This window comes from Bubalus kerabau, chromosome 10 (genome assembly GCF_029407905.1).
Source record: "Bubalus kerabau isolate K-KA32 ecotype Philippines breed swamp buffalo chromosome 10, PCC_UOA_SB_1v2, whole genome shotgun sequence".
Taxonomy (NCBI): domain Eukaryota; kingdom Metazoa; phylum Chordata; class Mammalia; order Artiodactyla; family Bovidae; genus Bubalus; species Bubalus kerabau.
In genome coordinates, this window is record NC_073633.1 from 78,636,286 (window position 1) to 78,658,884 (window position 22,599).

At 44.8% G+C, this 22,599-nt stretch overlaps 2 long non-coding RNA genes across 2 annotated transcripts; one reads left to right on the forward strand and one right to left on the reverse strand.

Annotated features, from left to right (window-relative positions):
* Positions 1-3,948: 3,948 nt before the first annotated feature.
* Positions 3,949-9,071, forward strand: LOC129621632 (uncharacterized). Its single transcript, XR_008699572.1, has 3 exons — positions 3,949-4,066; positions 4,869-7,347; positions 8,697-9,071. It is a non-coding gene; the product is annotated as an uncharacterized LOC129621632 (long non-coding RNA).
* Positions 9,072-13,104: 4,033 nt separating this feature from the next.
* LOC129621634 (uncharacterized) lies at positions 13,105-21,736 on the reverse strand. Its single transcript, XR_008699573.1, has 4 exons — positions 21,093-21,736; positions 13,719-18,112; positions 13,331-13,478; positions 13,105-13,232 (listed from the first exon to the last, which is right to left on the reverse strand). It is a non-coding gene; the product is annotated as an uncharacterized LOC129621634 (long non-coding RNA).
* Between the last annotated feature and the right edge of the window lie 863 nt (positions 21,737-22,599).

Here is a 22,599-nt window from a genome sequence, read left to right on the forward strand (position 1 = left end):
AGGAAATAAAAGGAATCCAAATTGGAAAAGAAGGAAAATTGTCACTGTTGGTAGAAAACATAATACTATACATAGAAAATGCTAAAGATGCTATCAGAAAACTACTAGAGCTCAATGAATTCAATAAAGTTACAGGATATAAAATTAACACATAGAAATCTGATGCATTTCTATATAGTGACAATGAAAGATCAGAAAGAGAAATTAAAGAAAAATCTTATTTACCATACCATTAAGAAGAATATAATACCTAGGGATCACTGATGAAAGAAATCAAAGATGACCCAAACAGATGGAAAGATATACAATGTTCTTAGACTGGAAGAATCAACATTGTTGAAATGCCCATACTACTTGAGGCATTCTGCAGATTCATTGCAATCCCTATCAAATTACCAATCGCATTTTTCACAGAACTAAAACAAAAACAATTTTAAATTTCTGTGGAAACAGAAAAGAACCCAAATAGCCAAAGCAACCCTGAGAAAGAAAAATTAAGCTGGAGAAATCAGTCTCCCTGACTTCAGGCTATACTACAAAGCTACAGTCTTCAAAACAGTATGATACTGGCACAAAAATAGAAATATAGATCAATGGAACAGGCTAGAAAGCCCAGAAATAAACCCATGAACCTATGGTCAATTAATCTATGACGGAGGAGGCAAGACAATACAATGGGGAAAAAGTTTCTTCAGTAAATACTGCTAGGAAAACTGGACAGCTACATGTAAAAAAATGAAATTAGAACATACTCTAACACCATACACAAACATAAACTCAAAATGAATTAAAGACCTAAATGTAAGACCAAATAGTATAAGAGGAAAACATAAGGAGAACAATCTTTGACATAAATAACAGCAATATCTTTTTCAAGCTGTCTCCTACAGTAATGGATGTAAAAACAAAAATAAATCGGAACTAAATTAAAAAGCTTTTGCACAGCAAAAGAAACCATAAACAAAAAGACAACCCACAGAATGGGATAAAATATTTGAAAACAATGCAACCAACAAGGGACTAATCTCCAAAATTTACAAACAGCTCATACAGCTCAATATTAAAAAATAAAAATAAAAAAATGGGCAGAAGACCTAAATAAACATTTCTCCAAAGAAGACATACAGATGGCCAATATACACATGAAAAGATGCTCAACACTGCTAATTATTCAGTTCAGTTCAGTTCAGTCGCTCAGTCGTGTCCGACTCTTTGCGACCCCATGAATCACAGCACGCCAGGCCTCCCTGTCTGTCACCAACTCCCGGAGTTCACTCATTATTAGAGAAGTGCAAATCAAAACTACAATGAGAAATCACCTCACACCAGTCAGAATGACCATCATCAAAAAATCTACAAACAATAAATGCTGGAGAGAGGGTAGAGAAAAGGGAGCCCTCCTATATTGTTGGTGGAAATGTAAATTGATACAACCATTATAGAGAACAGTATAGAGGTTCCTTAAAAAATAAAAATAGAGCTACTGTATGATCCAGCAATACCACTCTGGCCATAATTCAAAAAGTTATCTGCACCCCAGTGTTCACTGCAGCACTGTTTACAAATAGCCAAGACATGGAAGCAACCTAAATGTCCATCAATAGAGGAATGAATAAAGATGTGGTACATATATACAATGGAATATTACTCAGCCATAAAAAAGAATGAAATAATGCCATTTGCAACAACATGGATAGACCTAGAGATTGTCCTACTAAATGAAATCAGACAAATGTCATGATATCACTTATATGTGTAATTTTTTAAAAGGATACAAATAAACTTATTTACAAAACAGAAACAGACTTAGAAAACAAACTTATGGTTACCAAAGGGGATGTCTGGAGTAGCAAGGGGAGAGCAGGAGATAAATTAGGTGTTTGAGATTAACATATACACACTACTATATATGAAATAGGTAAACAACAAGGGCCTACCTTATATCACAGGGAATTCTACTCAGTATCTTGTAATAACATATAGTGGAAAAGAATCTCAAAAATAAATATACATGTATATGTGTGTGTATGTGTGTGTGTATATATATATATAACCAAATCACTTTGCTGTACACCTGAAACTAACACAACATTGTATATTTACTGCATTTCAATTAAAATAAAAACTAAAGTAAGATATCAACCCTCCCCCATATAAACAAGAGAAAACAAGTGTTGGCATGGATGTGAAGAAAACAGAACACTTGTACACTGTTGGTAGGAATGTAAATTGGTACAGCCACTATGGAAAACAGTATGGAAGTTCCTTAAAACAAATTTTCAAATAGAACTACCATATACAATCCTGTAACCCCACTCCTGGGTATTTATCCAAAAAACAAGCCCCACATTACTACCTTAAAAGATAAATACATTCCATGTTACTTCACTGTAGCATTACTTACAATAGCCAAGACATGAATTTACCATAAGAGGCCATTACGATGGATGCAAAAGAAGTGTTAAATATATATGAGAGAATATCATTCATCCATAAAAGAGAAGAAAACTCTGCTATACAGAACAACATGGGTAGACTTTGAGGGTGTTATGCAAATTGAAATAAATTAGGCAGAGAAAGACAAATACTATATGATCTCACATATATGTGAAACCTAAGGGAAAAAAAAAACTCATACATAGAATAGATTGGTGGTGGTGGGTGCAGTGAAATGGGTGAAGGGAGTCAAAAGGTTACAAACTTCCAGATAATAAATTCTGGGGATATGATATACAGTATGGTGACTATAGTTACCAACAGTGTATTGTGTATTTGAAAGTTGCTAAGAGTCAATTTTAAATATTCTCATCATTAAGAAAAAACTAACTCTGTGAGGTGATGGATCTTATTGTGGTGGATTGATCATAACTTATTATTTTACAATATATACACCTATCAAACCATTATGTTGTATGTGCTGAGTCGCTTCAGTCGTGCCCAACTCTTTGCAACCCCTTGGACTGTATGTAGCCTGCCAGGTTCCTCTGTCCATGGGATTTTCCAGGCAAGAATAGTGGAGTGGGTTCTTTACCACTAGGGCCACCTGGGAAGCCCCATTATGTTGTATGCCTGAAATTAATATAATGATGTTGCCATTCCCTTCTCCAGGGGCTCTTCCTAACCCAGGGATCAAACCTGGGTCTCCCATATTGCAGGCAGATTCTTTACTATCTGACTCACCAGGGAAGCCCATAATGATATCTCAATAAATAGCAAAATGATCAACAGAAATAGACTTTTTAATTACCAAATGTGCTGTACTTAGTTACTCAGTCGTGTCCGACTCTGTGCAATCCCATGGACTGTATCCCACCAAGCTCTTCTGTCCATGGGGATTCTCCAGGCAAGAATACTGGAGTGGGTTGCCATGCCCTCCTCCAGGGGATCTTCCCAACCCAGGGATCGAATCCAGGTCTCCTGCATTGCAGGGGGATTCTTTACCGTCTGAGCCACCAGGGAAGCCCAGTTACCAAATACATCTCTAATTAAAAAGAAATATTCTTTAAAAGAAAGAAAAGAAAGCTTTTACAACTTATCCTGGGAGGGTAAGACATGTTGCTCTGTTCATTCTATTCTTCCTGTATTACAGCACTGGAGGGAGCCCTGTGAGGACCTCTAAGATTCTGTTCACTAATTCAATGAGGCGGTGGAGGGAGGTGTGAGTTCCCGACACCAGCAATTCCTGACCCCAGCTGTGTCCTATATTTCAACTCAATTCTGACACTATCTACAGGGAGATAGCCTCAGAGGCCCCCAGTTAAGTCCTACAAAACTGCCAATAGCAAATTCACCTGTGCTTCTGACCAAACAGCTGTAGAGTAGAGGTTTCCACAGCCTCCTCCTGGGGTTCGGTTAATTTGCTAAAGTGGCTTACAGAACTCAGAGAAACATTTACATACTGGATAACTGGTTGACTATAAAAGGCTGCAACTCAGGAATAGCCAAATGGAAGAAATATGTAGGGCAAGGTATGGAGAAAAAGCTTGAAGTTTCCCTGCTGCTCTGCCCAAATCTCTAAGTGTTCACCAACCTGGAAGCTCTCCGAACCCATTATCACGTAACTGTGGTTGGTTACACCATTGCCTTTGGCTACTGAACTTAATCTCCGGTCCCTCTCCTCAGTGCAGAGGGAGGGTTGTGGGGAAAGGGGTGTTGGGGCGGGAGGGGGACTGGAAGTTCCAGCCCTCTAATCACACCGTGGCTCCACTGGTAACCAGCCCTCATCCTTAGGTGCTTTCCAAAATTGCTTCATGAATATAACAAAAGACATCTTTATCATTCTCATCACAGGAAATCCTAATGGTTTTAAGAGCTCTGTGCCAGGAATAGGGTCCAAGAACAAATATATGTGTGCTAAGTCCTTCCAGTACTCTTGCTTGGAAAATCCCATGGATGGAGGAGCCTGTTAGGCTGCAATCCATGGGGTCGCTAAGAGTCGGACACGACTGAGAGACTTCACTTTCACTTTTCACTTTCATGCATTGGAGAAGGAAATGGCAACCCACTCCAGTGTTCTTGCCTGGAGAATCCCAGGGACAGGGGAGCCTGGTGGGCTGCCATCTATGGGGTCACACAGAGTCAGACACGACTGAAGCGACTTAGCATAGCATAGCATAAGTCCTTCCAGTCGTGCCCAACTGTTTGTGACTTTATGGACTGTAGCCCACCAGGCTCCTCTGTCCATGGGATTCTCCAGGCAAGAATACTGATGTGTCCTCCTCCAGGAGATCCTCCTAACCTAGGGATTGAACCTACATCTCATTATGTCTCCTGCATTGGCAGGCGGATTCTTTACCACTAGCACCACCTGGGAAATGCAATATATTTATTATAAATCATAATATCACAACCACATGCGCTTCTTGCAGGCCAACATTGGGACAGAGCCACAGGGACAGCAGAATTTTCCTCTTGGCTTATCTTCCCAGAATGCTGGGGCCCTGATGAACTTAATCCATGTGTCAGGACCCCCAAATGGGGTCAGCACACATCACAAACCTATACCTTAGGCAGCCTGCACTTATGGGAAACACCTGTCAAGGAAGTCTACACCAAGCACAGTCCTCCAACTCAGCTATAGCTAGTTCACCTGAGCCTTCTGTTATATAAGCCCCTGAACTCCCAGTCATGCCTTTCTTCAGCATTGCCTCTTCTCGTGCACAAAGGACTCCCTGTTGCCTGAAATCCCTCAAGGAGAGTGCTTGAGACACTGTCCTCCCCCAGTCCATGGATGGTTTTCCCTTGAACAAAGGACAAACTAGATGGCTACTAGATTTTTATCATTTGACAGGCCCCAGCTAAGATTCTAGGGACTGACTTCCCGAGGCTCAGAGCTGTCTCCTGGACTTCAGGGGGGCTACCAACAGTAACTGCTGAGACTACACAATGGATCTTGAAGAATGTGGACCTTGAGTCAGGAGAGACAGACTTGAAACTTGACTCTGCATCGCCCTACAGTAGCAAACTCCCAAACCTCACTCTCTTCATTGATTAAATAGCAACAATAATACCCACTTTACATGACTATGGTGATTTTAAAAAAATAGGATGATTTGTAAGCTTGAACTGTGGTGTTGGAGAAGACTCTTGAGAATCCCTTGGACTGCAAGGAGATCCAACCAGTCCATTCTGAAGGACATCAGCCCTGGAATTTCTTTGGAAAGAATGATGCTAAAGCTGAAACTCCAGTACTTTGGCCACCTCATGCGAAGAGTTGACTCATTGGAAAAGACTCTGATGCTGGGAGGGATTGGGGGCAGGAGGAGAAGGGGACAATTGGGTGGCATCACTGACTCGATGGACGTGAGTCTGAGTGAACTCCAGGAGTTGGTGATGGACAGGGAGGCCTGGCGTGCTGGGATTCATGGGGTCGCAAAGAGTCGGACACGACTGAGCGACTGAATTGAACTGAACCTCTCCATACAAATTATAGTTGCAGTTAGCATAATTGAAGAATCAGGTTTAAAAGCAGGGACCTTTAGCTGAGTCAGCATTTCCCCATCTAAATGCTTGAAAACATCAGTGGAAGAGCTGGGAGGAGAGGAGGGAGAAATGGAAGAGGGGGAAGGGGGGAAGTCGGGAAGAGAAGGAGGGAGAATCATGTTCCAACTCATCCTAGAGGAGGCGCAGAGTTCAGTCACTGCTGCTAAGAGCAGGGCCTAGTTCTCAGCTCCGTCTGTCATATTCCCCAGACACCTCCACTCTCGTTAGCTCTCCATTTGCTGAGGAAGGAGTAAGGGAAGTGGAACCAAGGAGCTGTATGTTTTGTTTGTTTCCTACTACAATCTGTCTTAGAGGCAGAGCATAAGTAGTCCAGAACTTCTCCTCGCCTCGCTCTGCACCTCCCCAGCTGCACCCACAGGGATTTCATCCCACACGGAAGCCAAGACCCTTCAAAAGCAGGAAAGGGACTCAGATTCTCCTTCATTTGTCTTTTATGTGAGAGAGAAACAGGGTCTGTCTCTCTCAGCAGGAACACTCCACTTGGAGTAGAGGCGCCAGAGGGCCCAGGGCAGGGCAGTGGGGTCTTGGTCAAGAAACAAATGGGGTCAAGCAAGGTCACTTCCAAACCAGTTCATATTTCTGAGGAAAGGCCAAGACTAAGCCAGCCTGGGACATGGTAGCTTTCTACTCACATAAGCTGGAGAACTGGTCCCTGGCAGGACCAAGGAATGGGTCTTTGTGAAATGCTGGGCAAAGCCAGCTGGAGGCCCTGTTAGTGGAATCAGGCCAGTCCTGAACTTCCCGGATGACCTGGAGCCACACATCAGCTTCCACATGACTCCAGGGCCAGCCAGACAACTGCATGGCCGTGCTGAGAAAGCCCACAGGCGTGGGGATGACTGGATCAGGTCTCAAGAGGGACATTAAGGCATACTGGAAATAGTGTGTCTGGAATCTTGTGTACTTGAGTCCTCAGGAATGCACGGTCTGGGTAGCTTTCTGATGTGACTTACAGAAAAGTCTCGTGGGGATAGAGGAGGAATGTGGTAACAGCTCTGGATCACCTTGGAAAAATAGCGCTCATTTGCCAGCCTGGCACTGCAATTCCAGGAAGCAGCTGTGGTGAATCAGCAACCGTCTCTCTTCCTGTGGTTTCAGGAAGCTCATTCAGGGCCTCACCCACCTCCTAACCAGGAGGAGAAACCTCTCAGCCACACATGGGCTCTTCTGGGAGGGACTGAAAGGGGGGCTCCCTAAAGCTGGGGGAAATGGGATGACATGAAGGACCTCACAGCCCCAGGACCTACCTACATCTTTTGAAAATATTCTCCGAATTTCACTACAGAAAATCCATTCCAAGTTCCTGATTCTCTCTTCTGGAATTCATCACAACCCAGAAACCAGGTAGAAGTCTCTACATTCTGGGTGACGTGACTTGCTTTTGCCTCAAGTGTTATCAGTCTCTTAATTACAGAGCCAGCCAGGGTCTTCAAAGCTCCCAGAAGCTTGTTGGCTGGTCCTCTGTGGGTTACTAGGCAATGGATGGGGTTTAGGGAAAGGAGGGGTGACCAAGTTCCCACTACCCTGCCCTGGGCCCTCTAGCGCCTCTCCTCCAAGTGGAGTGTTCCTGCTCTCTGCCTTTGTACTGGCCAACCTCTGACCTCCTGAGGTTACTGCTTACCCTGGAACAGATTTGGGCCACTGGACATAGCATTTGTGCCTTAGTTTTTTCTCACAGCCAAATGGATCTAGGCAAATAGTTAACAGATTTTGAGAGGAGGGTCGCTTCTGATTTTCATACCCACACGAGAATTAGTTGTGTGTGTGTGTGTATCTGGCTCACCTCCATGCTATTACATTCAAACACGGGTTTAGACTTCAGTGACCCACATTCAGACCTAATGATTAAGAAAGCAAATCCATGTTCACGGATGATTCAGAAGAACTTGAAAGATGAGCTGAGTCAATATGACTGGAGTTTTTAATCCCTCCACCCATCCCATTGCCATGTACCCACCTCCTTTCCTTTCTCTGAATGTCAGCAGCCTTGATTGGCCAGGATTCACGTGAGTGCACTGCGGAAGTTGGAGAGAGATGGCTGAGTTGGCCTCAGACACCCTCTAAGACTCTTCATCCTTGTGGCCTTTTTGGGACACGAGCCCTCTGGCTTCAGGGAAGACAGGCAGCTGTGCAGCTTGTAGCAACCTGAATAGGGAAGCAGAGGGGGAGGGGTGTTGGGATAGCCAGTCAGCTTGGGGCTTCTAGAGCTCCAATTCTGGGGAATCTAATCATCTAAGTGGAGGTTTTGGTCTCACCTATGGACCAGGGACCCTCAGCAGTGGGAGAAGAATTTGAAGGAAACTGTGAAAACTTCTAGATAAGCTTGAAGTCAGGATGGACAAGGAAAAGAAAAACAAACCTCCTAGGGACCAGGCCCTGGAGTTCATTTCTTGCCCTAATAAACTTCCCAGGTTCCTCTAGTGGTAAAGAACCTGCCTGCCAACGCAGGAAACATAAGGATGCAGGTTTGATCCCTGCGTTGGAAAGATCCCTTGGAGGAGTGCACGGCAACACACTCCAGTATGCTTGCCTGGAGAACAGACAGAGGAGCCTGGTGGGCTACAGTCCATCGCATAGCAAAGAGTCAGACACGACTGAAGCGACTCAGCACAGCACAATAAATAATGTCACCCCAGCTCCTTTCCTTCCGCCGACCTTCCTTTGCTCAATTTCCACTCTTTGTTTCTCTACAGCTTTTTGTTCATATACAGACTGGCCCAGTGGTTCTCATCAGCTACACCTGGAAACCTGTTAGAACTGCAAATCTTCAGACCTCACCCCAGACCTACTGAACTAGAAACTCCAGGGGAGGGGGTGGCAAGCTCTATTTTAACCAGTGCTCCAGAGGATTCTAAGTTCTCTAGTTTGAGAACCAGTTAGGCTGCAGGCTCTGTGAGGGTTCTGACCACACAAGGCTTAGTGTGGTTCAGGACACCAGGGGCATAGCCCTGCACAGAACCTACAGTAGGAAGTAGAAAGGTGATCAAGGAGGCAACCTGGAAATACCCAGAACCTAGGTTCTGGTTGGGTGGCCCTGGCTAAGTCACTCACCTCTTGGGCTCTTTCGTTCCTCTTCAGAAGTGTAAATCAGGGGAAGCTGGTCTCTGAAGCTGGAGTAGTTCTTGTGTCTCTGAGTCCTGATCTGGCCAGTGTCTGCTTCATTAGTCTTTTTTGCTAACTTCCTGCCAGCCTTCATGGCAATCCTGAATTTGTCTTGTCCTTGATCAATTACTGTATGGGAGAGAGACAGAGAAATCCAATGTAGAATTAAATCCAATGTAGAGGTCAGAGCCTCCAACAGAGAAATGGGGCCATGCTTTGAGTGTATGTTTTCAGCAGGGAAGGAGCTGGAGGGAGGGGTCCCTCCTGTTGAGAGCTCAACTGGGAAATAGTGAGGAGGGCTATATTATCAGGAATCCACATAGCCAATTAAAGCAACAGGCTTTTAATTACTCACTATGATGGTATAAACAAGAGTCTACAACTGGAAAAAGTGTCCATTTCCCTCCTGGAGCTGCAAAACCAGCCTAGGGTCAGGTGGACCTGCCTAAATGTCAAGGTCATCTCTCTCTAAAGGGATTCCTTAAAAAAAAAAAAAAAAAAGGCAGTTTATGGAACCTGGAGTTGGTGGGGGGTGGGGAAGGGCTAGGAGTGGAAAAGTACTGGGTATTGAGAGAGGCAGGGAAGAATCTTCAGTTTCCACACAAGGAAGCCTCAGGAAAGACAGCATCTGAAGAAGACCTCTGCCCAAGGCCTCAGTCAGACAGACGCAGGAATGAAGGGGCTTCTGAGCTAGGAATGTAAATATACAAAGAGTGAGACCAGTGGGGAAGGTGGGGGTGGTAAGTCCTTGACTGCACCGCACTCCAGGAACTGCCATGTGCAGGCTACACACCAAGGCAGGGGCCTGCCAGGCAAAGCCTTTATAATTGCCAAAGATTAGGCCTGAAAAATCACACAAATCACACATGGATTTTGAACCAGGAGTTAGACTCCTCACCTCTCCCACGAGCCTCTTCTCCTACCTGCCTCTTAGTCAACACTGCCAGCTTTCAAGCAAGGATCAGGGCACTTGCCTCTGTCAGAGATGCCATGATTTTGTCCAGGTGGAAATCACTTTCCACCCACTTTTCTAGTCTTGCCGTTCTTGGTTTCTGCCCTTTTAAATCGCGGGTATCTCTGAGAAATAATTGAGAGAACTAAGTGCAAATGCCAATGAAAAGTTCACATTATTGGCACAAATCCCCAAATGACCAGAATTATCTTCCTGAAAGATGACCCAGGGTGTGGGGAAAAAATGTTTCAGAACAAGCCCTACTGATGCTTAAGCTGAAGCTGAATCACTCACTTGTCCCAGCCTATACTATTTTTCACTCTAGTTTATGTGTATGAACTATACACATATGTGTATAAACAGATGTGTCCTGTCTTCCCTTGGACTGTGAGCATCTGAGGGCAAAGACTACATTTTAACATGCCTGTGTGCTCAGTCGTGTCCAACTCTGCGACCCCACAGACTGCAGCCTGCCAGGCTCTCCTGTCCGTGGAATTTTCCAGGCAAGAATACTGGAGTGGGTTGCTATTTCCTCCTCCAGAGGATCTTCCCAACCCAGGGATTGAAACTGCATCTCTTACATCTTCTGCATTGGCAGGCAATTCTTAACCACTGGGTCACTGGGAAGCCTATATATTGCCCCAAATACATTGCTCTCAAATACATGTGGATAAGTGGTTGGGATAGAGAGCCTCAAGCAAGAACAAAACCAGTTGTTCTGTGATCTGGAAATATCTAAGTTTTAACTTTTACACACAATTTTGTCCTTTCTTCCCAAGTGGCTTGTACATATTTTAATGTTTCAGGCCAGACCTCACAGTGCCTGGCCCATAGAGTTAGCTCTAAAAAAATACGTAATTTCTCAGAACAGTCTTCACCAAGAGACGAAAGGTGGAACTGAAAATTTAATCCTTTCAAAGCCCATGAAGATCCATCCCCTGGGGTGTGAGAGTCCAGGCATGATCATACAGGATTGCCCCTTCCTGGAATCCCTCAGAGAGTGGCCACAAGCACCTGGGGGATATTTCTGGCAACCCCTCTTTGCTTCAGCTTGCACCAGGACTCAGACTTAACTGGTGGAGAGTTATGGGTTTGTCTATAATGTACCTGATGATTCTTATTATTCATCACAGCCACCATTTGAAATTTCCTGGTGCAACCATCCCTAGCTCTTGACCATGACCATCAAGGTGGTCCTGAAAAGGAGTCAACAAGCCAGAGAGCAGGTCTCCTGCTTTCTGCTGCTGCTAAGTCACTTCAGTCGTGTCCGACTCTGTGCGACCCCATAGACGGCAGCCCACCAGGCTCCCCCGTCCCTGGGATTCTCCAGGCAAGAACACTGGAGTGGGTTGCCATTTCCTTCCCCAGTGCATGAAAGTGAAAAGTAAAAGTGAAGTCACTCAGTCGTGTCCGACCCTCAGCAACCCCATGGACTGCAGCCTTCCAGGCTCCTCCATCTATGGGATTTTCCAGGCAAGAGTACTGGAGTGGGGTGCCGTTGCCTTCTCCGTCCTGCTTTCTAATGGATGATTTATATAACTTAGGTAAAAAAATTTGACCCATCCACTCTAGGCAGGCACAGCCCAGCCTACCATCCCAATACATTCTACTCTAGCCTTCCATTCATCCCTCCCCACTGACCCTCCTGCTTCTTTGAAGTCATGGGAGTAGGTCCTAGATTTACAGCCCAGTTCAACTGAGCTTTCTCTGTCTTCCTCTGATGATTTCTGATCATCCTGTGGCCAACAGTCAGACTCTGGGTCATGGAGAAGAAAGCCATCAGAGAAGTTCCAGTTCAGCATTCCTCTGAGGATCAGTGGTTCTGACTGCGTAGCAGTATTTCCTGGAGGAGAGTTTCCATAATATGGCTCCCTGGAACTTAGCTCCAAAGATTCCAGTTTAGTCAGTCCAGATGATGTTCAATCAGCCGCATTTTTTTTAAAACAAACTTTACAGATGATTCTGATGCATGAGCAAATTTGGGAACCACTGGACAAATTCTAAGCTCTTTGAGATCAGGAATGATGTGAATTCTCCCTTCTGCATACCCCCAATGACTAGCACAGCATCTGGCTCAGATCAACCATTTATATTCATTGAGTCAATGGATGCTGAAAATGTGGTGGTGGATTGGAAGTACAGTCAACCTAACATCTTACCTAAAGGCGAGGTGTGGGCCGATGGGATGCAGAAGGTCGAGCCAGTCAGCGCGGGGCTAGGGACAGGAATATAGCAGCAGAGCCGCGGTGGGAGTAAGTAGAAGAAAATGGGGAATTTGAGCTCCATCTGGGAGAACATGGCCCCTGCACTGGAATATGCTACAATCTTTAATGATGCTGATGCTGCTGTGTTGGGAGTTCTGCCTCTCCCCACCTAAGAAAGCAAATCTAATTGGTGACTTCCTGGTTAAAACCTTCCAAAGCAAAATGAAGCAACCAAAAAACCCCTCCAGAGGCCTGCATTGTCAGGATGAAGTTAACACTTTTCTCTGATTCAGAGTCCTTTCCTGGCCCCTCCCCAGCTCATCACAGGTACTGGCTCCCACCTCTCTATAGGGCAGGGCCACTCCGCCTTCTCCCAAGGTTTAGGCTCTGCCCTAGACGCTCATTGCTCATTCGGATACCTGAGACCGTCCAATTACAGTTCTCTTCCCCCAGGAGACTGCCAGCTCCCTGAGGGTAGGTCGGCCTCCTGTGTTCAAAGCCTAGCCATCAGTAGTTCTAATATTAATATTTCAATGAAGGGAAACCCACAGCAGACACTCAGGACTGGCGTTATGTGTTGTTGTAAAATTGGATTCTGGAAAACTGGACACAAACTAGCACATCGATTTGGATCTAGAGAGGAACTGGGAGATGGGAGTTGTGTTAAGGAAGAGAAAAGTGAAGGTGGGAGGGTCAAAAAATAGAACGAAAAGTGTCCTGCGCTATCCGACCCTGGGAGTCAAAGGCCGTGGGAGACTGTCCTGTGGTCACACTCAGCCAAGGCAGGCTGCCAAGAGGCTCCACGCCGAGAAAACCCCGGCGGCGGCTGCACAGGCGTGACTTGCGGGTGACAAGTGGGCGGGGCGGGGCTGCGCGGACAGGGTCAGGTGCACCACGCGGGCGGGGCGCAGCGAGACCGGTGCTGGAGGCAGCTGATTGGCCTTCTTGACGCTCGGATGCCTTGATCTGGTCTGACAAGTGGAGGCTGCTGTGAGAAGCGGCCTGGATTTTTGGCTTTCAGCGAGCTAGAAATAACTGGCTGGGCTCTTGGCGCAGCGGTCACAAATACCTTGCCCTTCGGAGATGACGGCCCAACTGTAGGGGCTTTTCCGCAATGCAGATCTGTTCTCTGAAGGCAGGCCTGAGTTCTAGTCCGGACTCAGCTCCCAATTTGGTTCAGTGGAGTCACTGGAATTGGCTGCAGCTCAGCCTTCCCTCTGCAAAATGGGGTTGTTAGCTGACCCCCTTCCGCCTCTGTTGAAAATTATTCCGAGTGGCTGCCCTGACCCTCCTAATCCCCCAGCCTGAGCTTGAAGCCTGGAGCTCCAAATACTGACTCTGGGAGCGACTAGAAGATGATCCTGTTTGAAAAGGTACTGATGAACATTTTGTGAATCATGGACCCTGTGAGACTCTGTTGAAAGTGATGAGCCCCCGCCCTAGAAAAATTTACACACCGATCAAACATTGCTTATAAACTGCAGGGAGTTTCTGGTGTAAATCACAGACCCCTGGTTTATCATCTCCAGTCTAGTCCAACTCCTCCTCTTGCGGGTGAGAAGACTGGCCTGAAACAAGCCCTTGGCATTTCCCTCAACTTCCAGTCCTTATACACCGAGAGCACTGCTTTTTTCCCTCCTTTTTTCCTTCAACTGTCCTCCTCACCGACTCCCACACTTGGGCACTCTCTACAGGGAAGTTGTCCTATAATTATTTATATAAGGAGTGGGATGTCCTGTAGCAGAGAAAGTGAAAACACCCCCAGGTCTGCAGAATTTCATACTTCTCTCCCAGCTTTAACCTCATCCTTTGTGTAAGCCTGGGGAGGGGGGCTAATAGGAGCTGAAGCTACTGCAGCAGAGAACTCTTCAGCCCCTTCAAAATCAGCACCATCCACATTGTCACATAAAACTTCCTACTCTGACACCAACCAGGAGCTGCCTGGCAGCAGGCAAAAGCAGCCAAAGCAGCTTTCACAGTGGCTTGCTTGCCCAGAAGTATCTTGTTACAAATGGGCTTCTTGAGTAATGGGAAACTCCTGGGACAGCCCCTTTTAATGTTCTGCAAGAAACAACTCGAACAATGGATGATTCAGGAGGCCCTCACTCCTACCACATTATTTTGATAAAGTAACATAGCCCAGCAGTGGGTAGGAAGGCAGTAAATAAAAACCTAACCTCTCCCTAGGCAAAGTGTGCATGGCACTAGTGGCATCGGCATCACCAGGCGCTTGGTGGAAAGGCAGGCTCTGTCCCAGACCAACTGGGAGATCTGCACTGTAAAGAGATTTTGAGAAGATCTGCATATGGGTTAAAGTTTGAGAGGACCCCACCCACCCAAAGTCAGCTGATAGTGGTCTTAAATAGAGTCCCAGTCATCCCTTACTCCCACCTGGGAAAAACGCAACAGATGGGTGAAATTCCTCTGAGCTCTGCCTGTAGGAGACCCAGTACTACCTATACCCTGCTCCCTCAACCAGAGACCTCATCTACCTGTTTACAGAGTCACTCACCTCGTTACTGCCATTTGATTATTTTATTTTGGGGGGAAAACAGAGAAGTCTTCTATCTGGAGATGAAAGTGACAAGGAACACCTCCTAAATAAAACCCAGTTTGGCTTTAGCTTCGGTGTTCTTTAACCCCATTGCTGCTGGAATCAGCTCCAAAGTCTAATTACTGAACACTTTAGGGGAAATGAGAGGAGGGTAACTCTCTGCAATTGCCCATTTGTACTGTCTAGTACTCTTTTCACTTGCCTTTGGAAATGAAGGTGCAGAAACTGTGGGTGGCAAGGAGGGCACAGACCGGTGACTTCCAGAGTGGGCCTGACAGGAAGTGGAAGAGAAGTGCAGAAGACTGCTCAGGGACACCCTACTGAGACGGAGACCTGATTTCCCAGGATGTCCCTCCCTGCCTGTTCTCTGCAAGTACTGGGGTTCTATGCCTTTAAAAAAAAAAAAAAAAAAAAAAAGATGCTTGGCCAGCTTATGGAAAATGTAATGTGGGCACTTTACTGCCATCCTGGCTTTTAAAGGGGTCAAAAACAGAGGCGCTTCAGGGTGTCAACTGCTTTGTTTGCAGCCTTAGAAAGACATCCTTGATCTTTTATTGTCCTGCCTTTGCTCAGAGCAGCAAACTCTCCCTGGGGAAATGGCTTATCTTAAAAAGAGATGCTGTTATGGCTGAAGATGTTTTAGCTTCACTTCCAATCTCTGACTCCTTGTAGAAAGTAATTGCTGCTGTGGGTTAGCCCTGTGCCTTTTATTCTTCCGTCTGTGCTTAGGTGAACAGTAGCTAAGCGGACACAGCTGCTTAAAATTCAGGACGTAAATATCTCCTCAGAGAACGATTTAGACAACAGGAGAGAGAACCAAGAGTAAGCAAAAGTGCATGGTACCAGTTACAAATTTGGGGGGTGGGTTCATTCAGCTGGTGGAACAAAGTGACTGTTACTCAGGATCCTGGGTTAGTGAGAGGATCAGAGAGCTACTGGGAGTGCATTACATCCCAACATCCAATTGAAAAGAACAACAAAACTTCACCCCCATCACGTAGATGTTGGGTGGTTTATTATCGCTACTGCAAAGGGATTTCTTTATCCCAAAATGGTTGATTAGAGGCATCTCAAATCACAACTTGAACAGACTCTCAGCTCCAGGCAGCCACATAACTGTGGACCCAGCTTTTTACAGCTCATTTCTCCTTGCTAATCCAATTACTTTTTTTCTTTAAAGCTTAAACTTGCCTTTTCCAGGAAGACTTCCTGAATGATCTCAGCTTATCCTAACGTAAAGGAAATTTACTTCCCAGGAGCAAAATCTCCCCCCTTGTTTTTGTGTAACCTTGGAATCATGCTCTCATTGTTTGTTCTTGTCTGCCTACACAGATCCATCAGTAGTAGTTTTCCATGTTCTGCATCTCCTATTATCTCCCAAGCTCCTACTATACCCAGTCGGTGCTTGACCAATATCAGTTGGGTTTACTGAGACCATAACCTCTAAGTGGCAGGTCCTTGGTTCATCCATCTGAGACCCAGGGCCTCTTCGACAGACAGAAAAAGGGTTAGGACTATTGACTCAGGGACATTCTTGGCTCTGTGTGAATGCTTTGTTTTTAAAACGGGGGTTTTTGCCTCCAATGTATTGAAGAGACATAACCCCCACTGTCAGCATATTTTCAAGTATCTGCTTGTGTTGGATCCTGCTGTCAGGCCAGAGTCCCCACACACAGATTCCCTCACTCGGCCCTGTGCACCCGCCAGAGATGGGGCAGCTGGTGGAATGTGTCCAAGCCAAGTCTACAATCTAGGAAAGTGAACAGGGCTTTCTGAGATTTCCTCTCTTCTCAAATTTCGCCAGTGTTCTGAACAGCCAAAACTAATGAAAAGAATGGATTTGTTTTATTCACAGGTGTTAATGCTCCTCCAAAAGTAGTTGTTTGGCTAGCTGAGATGTTGAAGGCCATTGACCAAAACAGTCTGCAGGTGTGGATCAGAGCAGCGCTCTGGATTTCTATAGAATGTGGCAGTCTTCCACTTCACGTCACCTTCATCCTAACAAGATTGCTGTATTCTATGTCTGCTAAGTGCAAGGCATTGTGTAGGCATTAGAGATAGAGTGGTGAATAGACACAGCTTGTAATGTGGTGGGAGAGCCTGGAATTGATCCAATAAGTAAACAAGCAAGGATATAATTATCAACTGTGATAAAGGCCCTAAAGGAAAAAGAATAGGATGCTCCACAAGAACATTACAAGCACTTCTATCTGATCTGATAGGGGTGGAGAGGGGAAGATTCAGGGAGGGCTTCTCAGAGAAAGTGATATTTGAGCGAAACACCAAAAGAGAAGTAGAAATTAAAAAGTAAAGAGGGGTAAGGGAGGGCTTGAGAAAGAGCTTGAGCATTGGAGGAAGTGAAATAAAGTCCTTGGATTAAGGGGAATGAAGAGAGCAGGGATCAGGAGAGAGAGACAGGGGCTGGGACAGGTGGAGGTGTAAACAATACTGAGGTTCCTGGCTTTTATTTTAGAACAATGGAAAGTCATTATAAGCAGGTGATGAGAACATTAAATTTGTTTCCAGAAGTTTGCTCTGGTGAGACAATCATCACTTACAAAAACATCATCACTTACTTCTCTTCCAAGTCTCCCATAAAGAGTCTAATGAAATGCCCAAGTTCTACTTCTGAACCTCTGAGCCCAAGTGAGTGATACCTCCCCAGACCCACTGAAAAGCCCAGAGGGCTTGTTGAAAGGTGTGGGAGTCCTGCTAAAACTCACTGTGAAGGCATTCAAATCTGTGTTGCTTTACTTCCATGAGTGTTGCCTCCACTCCCAAGGAATAAATCCTTAAAATTATAACCCTTGGCTTCCCATGCCCAGGCAGGCTCTCTTCTGTTGGATCACAGTAATCATGGCTTCAGCTGTGAATTACCAATCTCAAATTAAATGATTATCCCAAGGTCAGTGGACTAGTCAGCTACCATACCAAGGCCAGCTCTCTAGTTCCCTGTACCCCAGGCAGATGTGCTCCTCAGGAATGTTGTTGGGGCCTTGTAATATGGGTCACTTAGGAGAAAGAAAAAATGTGTGTTCCCCAGACATTTTTTCTTTGATGCTCATGTTTATTCTAAAAATCAGTTCCCAGGTTCACCTTCTAGAGTGGTAAGAAGCTCTCTTTGACTGGAAAGTGATTCTTTATTTGAAAACCACGCCCATCCTTTGCAGATGATGGTAGCTTTCTCGCTGGTCGTCCCACATTGCCAGCTCCTGAAGCTCCTGGTACAGTTGAAACAGGCCTGGGAACAACCCTTGGGTTGCTGGAAAGACATCTTAATCTTCGACAGGTTTTGACCTGAAAAGTAATCACTTATTCACTAGATTGACTTGACAGATTTTACACTGTTGGCAGCTTATGTCTGGGCCTTTCCCCAGCCCTCTGTGCAGAAATGAACACAGGGTTACTCATCTTCTGCATTTAAAGGAATTATGGGAGAGCTCAAACAAGCCACTGAAAAACCTGTTTTATTTCAGAACTTGTAAGTGTGGATATTTCAGGCCCCAGTAATACAATTGAAATTAGAGATGACTCTTGTGCATTCTACCTCCATCAGAAAAGGTTTCAAGGCATGTGGGGTTTTATGGGTGGTTTTCCCCAGAAGAGAAGCAGCTAAAAAAATTGGACCTACATGTCCAGCTTTGTCCTTGCAGACAGAGCTCCCTCCCATCACCCCATTTCTCGCTCCATGAGCTGATCTATCCTGACAGCCGCCAAATTAGTCCTCTCACTCCTGGAGCTGGCTTTGGCACTGCCACACTTCTCTCCTTTTCGAGTCTACTCTTCATCTCTTCGGTGTTTCTTCAGCCTTACTTTGGGGGTGAATTACATGGATATAAAGCTCTTCATAGAAAAGTATAGTTTCAATTAGCTAATAGAGGTTCTAGAGGATACATCCATCTATGGTGCCAGAACTCATCCACCAAATGCAAAGTTACATTTGGACATAAATCATCTACAAACAATTCTGAAGAACACAGAGGCCAGAGGGAATCCTATGGTGTCTGTTATCTTCTAATTTTTTTTTTTTTGCTTTTCTGACTCATGCACCACTGGAATGTCTTCCTTGTTCTGTTCTTCAAATTAGAACAGTTCCTCTGTTTGGGTCTGTGACATATTTACTAAAGGGCAGAGTCTGAACCCAGTCTAGAGTCTGATGAAAAAAAAAGTGTTTTTCACTCAGTCACTGATCATCCCATCTGTCACCAACTCATGGAACAGCCTTGGGGAAACCACATGACCTCCTTCTCCTCTTTCTTTCTTTGTAAAATAAGGAGAATGCTGGTCTTATGCTCTCATAGAGTTATTGTGAAACTTATTTAATTTGCAGTATGTTGGTGAACAGTGACAAGTTTTAAAATAGTTTATTAATATAACCATGCTGTTATGTGAAGTAGTGTTTTCTTATCCTTTCTCCCTATCCCCCCTGGGGCGAAAAAAAACAAAGAAACAAAATTCTTGCCAAACTATGTGATGGCATGCCTAATTTAAGTCCTGGCCAGAGTGGAAAAGGCTGACACAATCGTGGCATTCATCCCTGGGTTCCCAGGAATACACAAACCTGCATCTCTGCTTTGTTTGCTTTCTTGCTTTACTGCCTCTATGGCCTGGGCCTCATGTTGGGGTGGAGGAGAAGTCATACAATTCCTGGAGGCATAATCTGTTGTATATTAATATAAATGCCTTAAAGAGTTTCAGCCTGGCTGCCCATATTTGGAGGGCTGAAGAAAACATTTGTGTGTGTGTGTGTGTGTGTTGACTCTGACAGTGTCTTTCTCACACTGAAAATTACTGGGGGCAGAGACGAGTCTCTGCCATCCGTTTTTCATGATGCAATGAGTTCTAGGCAATGAGTAAATGCTTCTGTGGGTGAAAGGGCTCTGGTTCCAGTGCCGTCACCAGCTATCTGGCATGCCTGGGCTATGGCTCTCAGTTTCTCTGAGTCTCATTTTTAGTTGGAGGTTTCAACTGGTGTTCAGTGAAACCCTTTGGTGGAGGGAGGAGTAGAGACAGGCTCTATTATAATTATTATTTAGCATTTGGAGCAACTTTATAAAATTTGGGCTAATAGAAAAAAGTTGAACTTTGCCATCTTCTAGCACTATTTATGGCCTGAAAAATTCCATCAGAACCCTCACTGATGCTCCTATGAAATATTTATTTTCATCTAGTCCTATTTTTTTTTTTTTCTTTTTTCTTCAAAGCTAGTAACTGTCGGAGAGCAGAGGTTAGGAGAGGGCCTCACACTTATGTCTGGTAGATTAGGAATTCTCAGCTTAGCCCAACCAGTCTGGAAAGTCTTTCTGTAGTGAACAGCTGTGATGGGGGTGTGGTCAAGTGAAATACAATCAGGGCTGAAATCCCATAGCATGGTCATCTCTCAAGACATGATGATACTCAGGCACAGCTAAGAAATCTTCGAGTTGCTCCTAACCCTTGACACTCACCAGTAATGAAATGTGAACTTCCAGGATTGTTCCCATGTTCTGTCTTCTGAAGTTTAGTTAAAACAGACAGACTCGGGCATAAAAGGAAGAGGTAGGGAATTTGCTGGAAACCTAAACTGTGCTGCTAGAGGTGACAGCATTTGCTAGTCTCTTTCTGGCTGTCAAGATGCTGTGAGTACCCTCACCCAAAGGTTGCGATGACTTTATCAGATAAAGCAGGACCAAGACCACAAGTCTGATGGTGAGCCAGAGAGAGTGGTGTCCCAAACAATGCCCACAAAGTGAACTGCTGGAAAATGAGTAAGGTCCCCAAACCATTCAGATGGCCAACCCCAGCAGACCCGCCATAATCTACCAACTAAGAAAGCAGTGACAACACATATCTCGAACCTGCATCCTCCTCTTTCATCTCTGGCAATTACTCTCCATCGTGCAACCTTTCCAAGGCCCTCAGTCTAGAACTTTCTCCTTATTCACCAAAAAGTTTTGTCTGGTGAGAGAGACCTTGTGACCTTGTAGGGCTGGTATGCATGCTTGCTAAGTTGCTTCAGTCCTATCTGACTCTTTGTGACCAGGCTTCTCTGTCCATGGGATTTTCCAGGCAAGAATACTGCAGTGGGTTGCCACGCCCTTCTCCAGGGGAATCTTCAACCCAGGAATCGAACTCAAGTCTTTTATGTCTCCTGCCTTGGCAGGCGGGTTCTTTATCATTAGCGCCACCTGGTAGGGCTGGTAGACTTTCCCAAATCATCTGTAAAGCTCCTCTCAAAATGGCACATTGAGCATCTCCTCCCTCTTCTCTCTACTCTTCCCTCCACCCTCGTACTTACTCCTCAGCAACCCCACAGTGTCACATATTCCTGCTCTTCTTCTCCACGCAATGCCAAGCATCTGGAAACAATCTCTCAGCCATGTGTTGACACTTCAGCGCTCTTCTGAAGTTAAGAGGCAGATAGATTTCTCAGGAAACATTTAAAAGGAGCTTGGGTTCCACTGTTTTGAATTATGGCACATGGAGAAAGGAGCCCAAACAAAGTATTATAAAAGGCTTAGAGAAATCTGAGGGTCAAAGCTTCTTAAATAAATGTTATGACCTAGTTGGAATGTGGCACAAGTTGCCTGTTTGGTTCATTTATTTAAAATAATTGTGTGACATCACTGTTTAGTCACTTGTCTGTGTTTATCCCCAAGGCAGTTCCTAACGAATGATGCCGTCAACCGTGAGATGCTATTTCATACACAACAGCCATCGTGGTCTACTGTGTTCATATGCAGAACATGCAGTTTTCCCACACAACAGGTTTTTGTTTTATCCAATCAGTGAAACAGAAAACCTTTAGAAGGAAATGGTGTCTGGCAAATCACTATCCTCCTTAAAAGACACTATTTCGATTTTAAAATAAAGGCTCCTTTAGGAGCATTTGAGTCGGGTCTAATGAGGCAGATGAACCTAGAGCCTATTATACAGAGTGAAGTGAGTCAGAAAGAGAAAAACAAATATTGGATATTAATGCATACATATGGAATCTAGAAAGATGGTACTGATGAACCTATTTGCAGGGCAGCAATGGAGACACAAAGAGAACAGACTTTTGAATACAGGCGGTGGCGGGGAGCAGGGGGAGGGTGCAACGAATGGAGAGAGTAGCATGGAGAGTTACATTTCCGTATGTAAAATAGAGTTACCATATATAAAATAGATAGCCAATAGGAATTTGCTGTATGACTCAGGGAACTCAAACCAGGGCTCTGTAACAACCTGGAGGGGTGGGATGGGGTGGGAGGTGGGAGGGAGGTTTAAGAGGGAGCGAACATGTGTGTACCTATGACTGATTCATGTTGATGTATGGCAGAAACCAACACAATATTGTAAAGCAATTATCCTTCAATTAAAAATAACTAAATTTAAAAAAAGAAAATAAGAAAGTCTCCCTTAAGCGTGGTTTGCTGAGTTATGCTGTTAGGTACCTCCAGCTTCATGAGTGCTGCATCTTGGTGGATTGCTCCTTCTGTTACATGGTATTTTTGCCTTAAGTTCTAGATAGTCTGATATAAATGAGCCAGGCTTCTCTTTATTATTGTTATGTGATACATCTTTCTAGTTCATTTATATTCACACTTTCTTTTTCAGTGTTGTTTTAACTTGGTCTCCCATAAGTGGCATATGGTTGGATTTTTTTTTTTAATTCACTGTGATAACCTTTACTGTCCTGTACTTAGTCATTCAGTCATGTCTGACTCTTTGTGACCCCATGGACTGTAGCCTGCCAGGCTCCTCTGTCCATGGAGATTCTCCAGGCAAGAATACTGGAGTGGGTCACCATGCCCTTCTCCAGG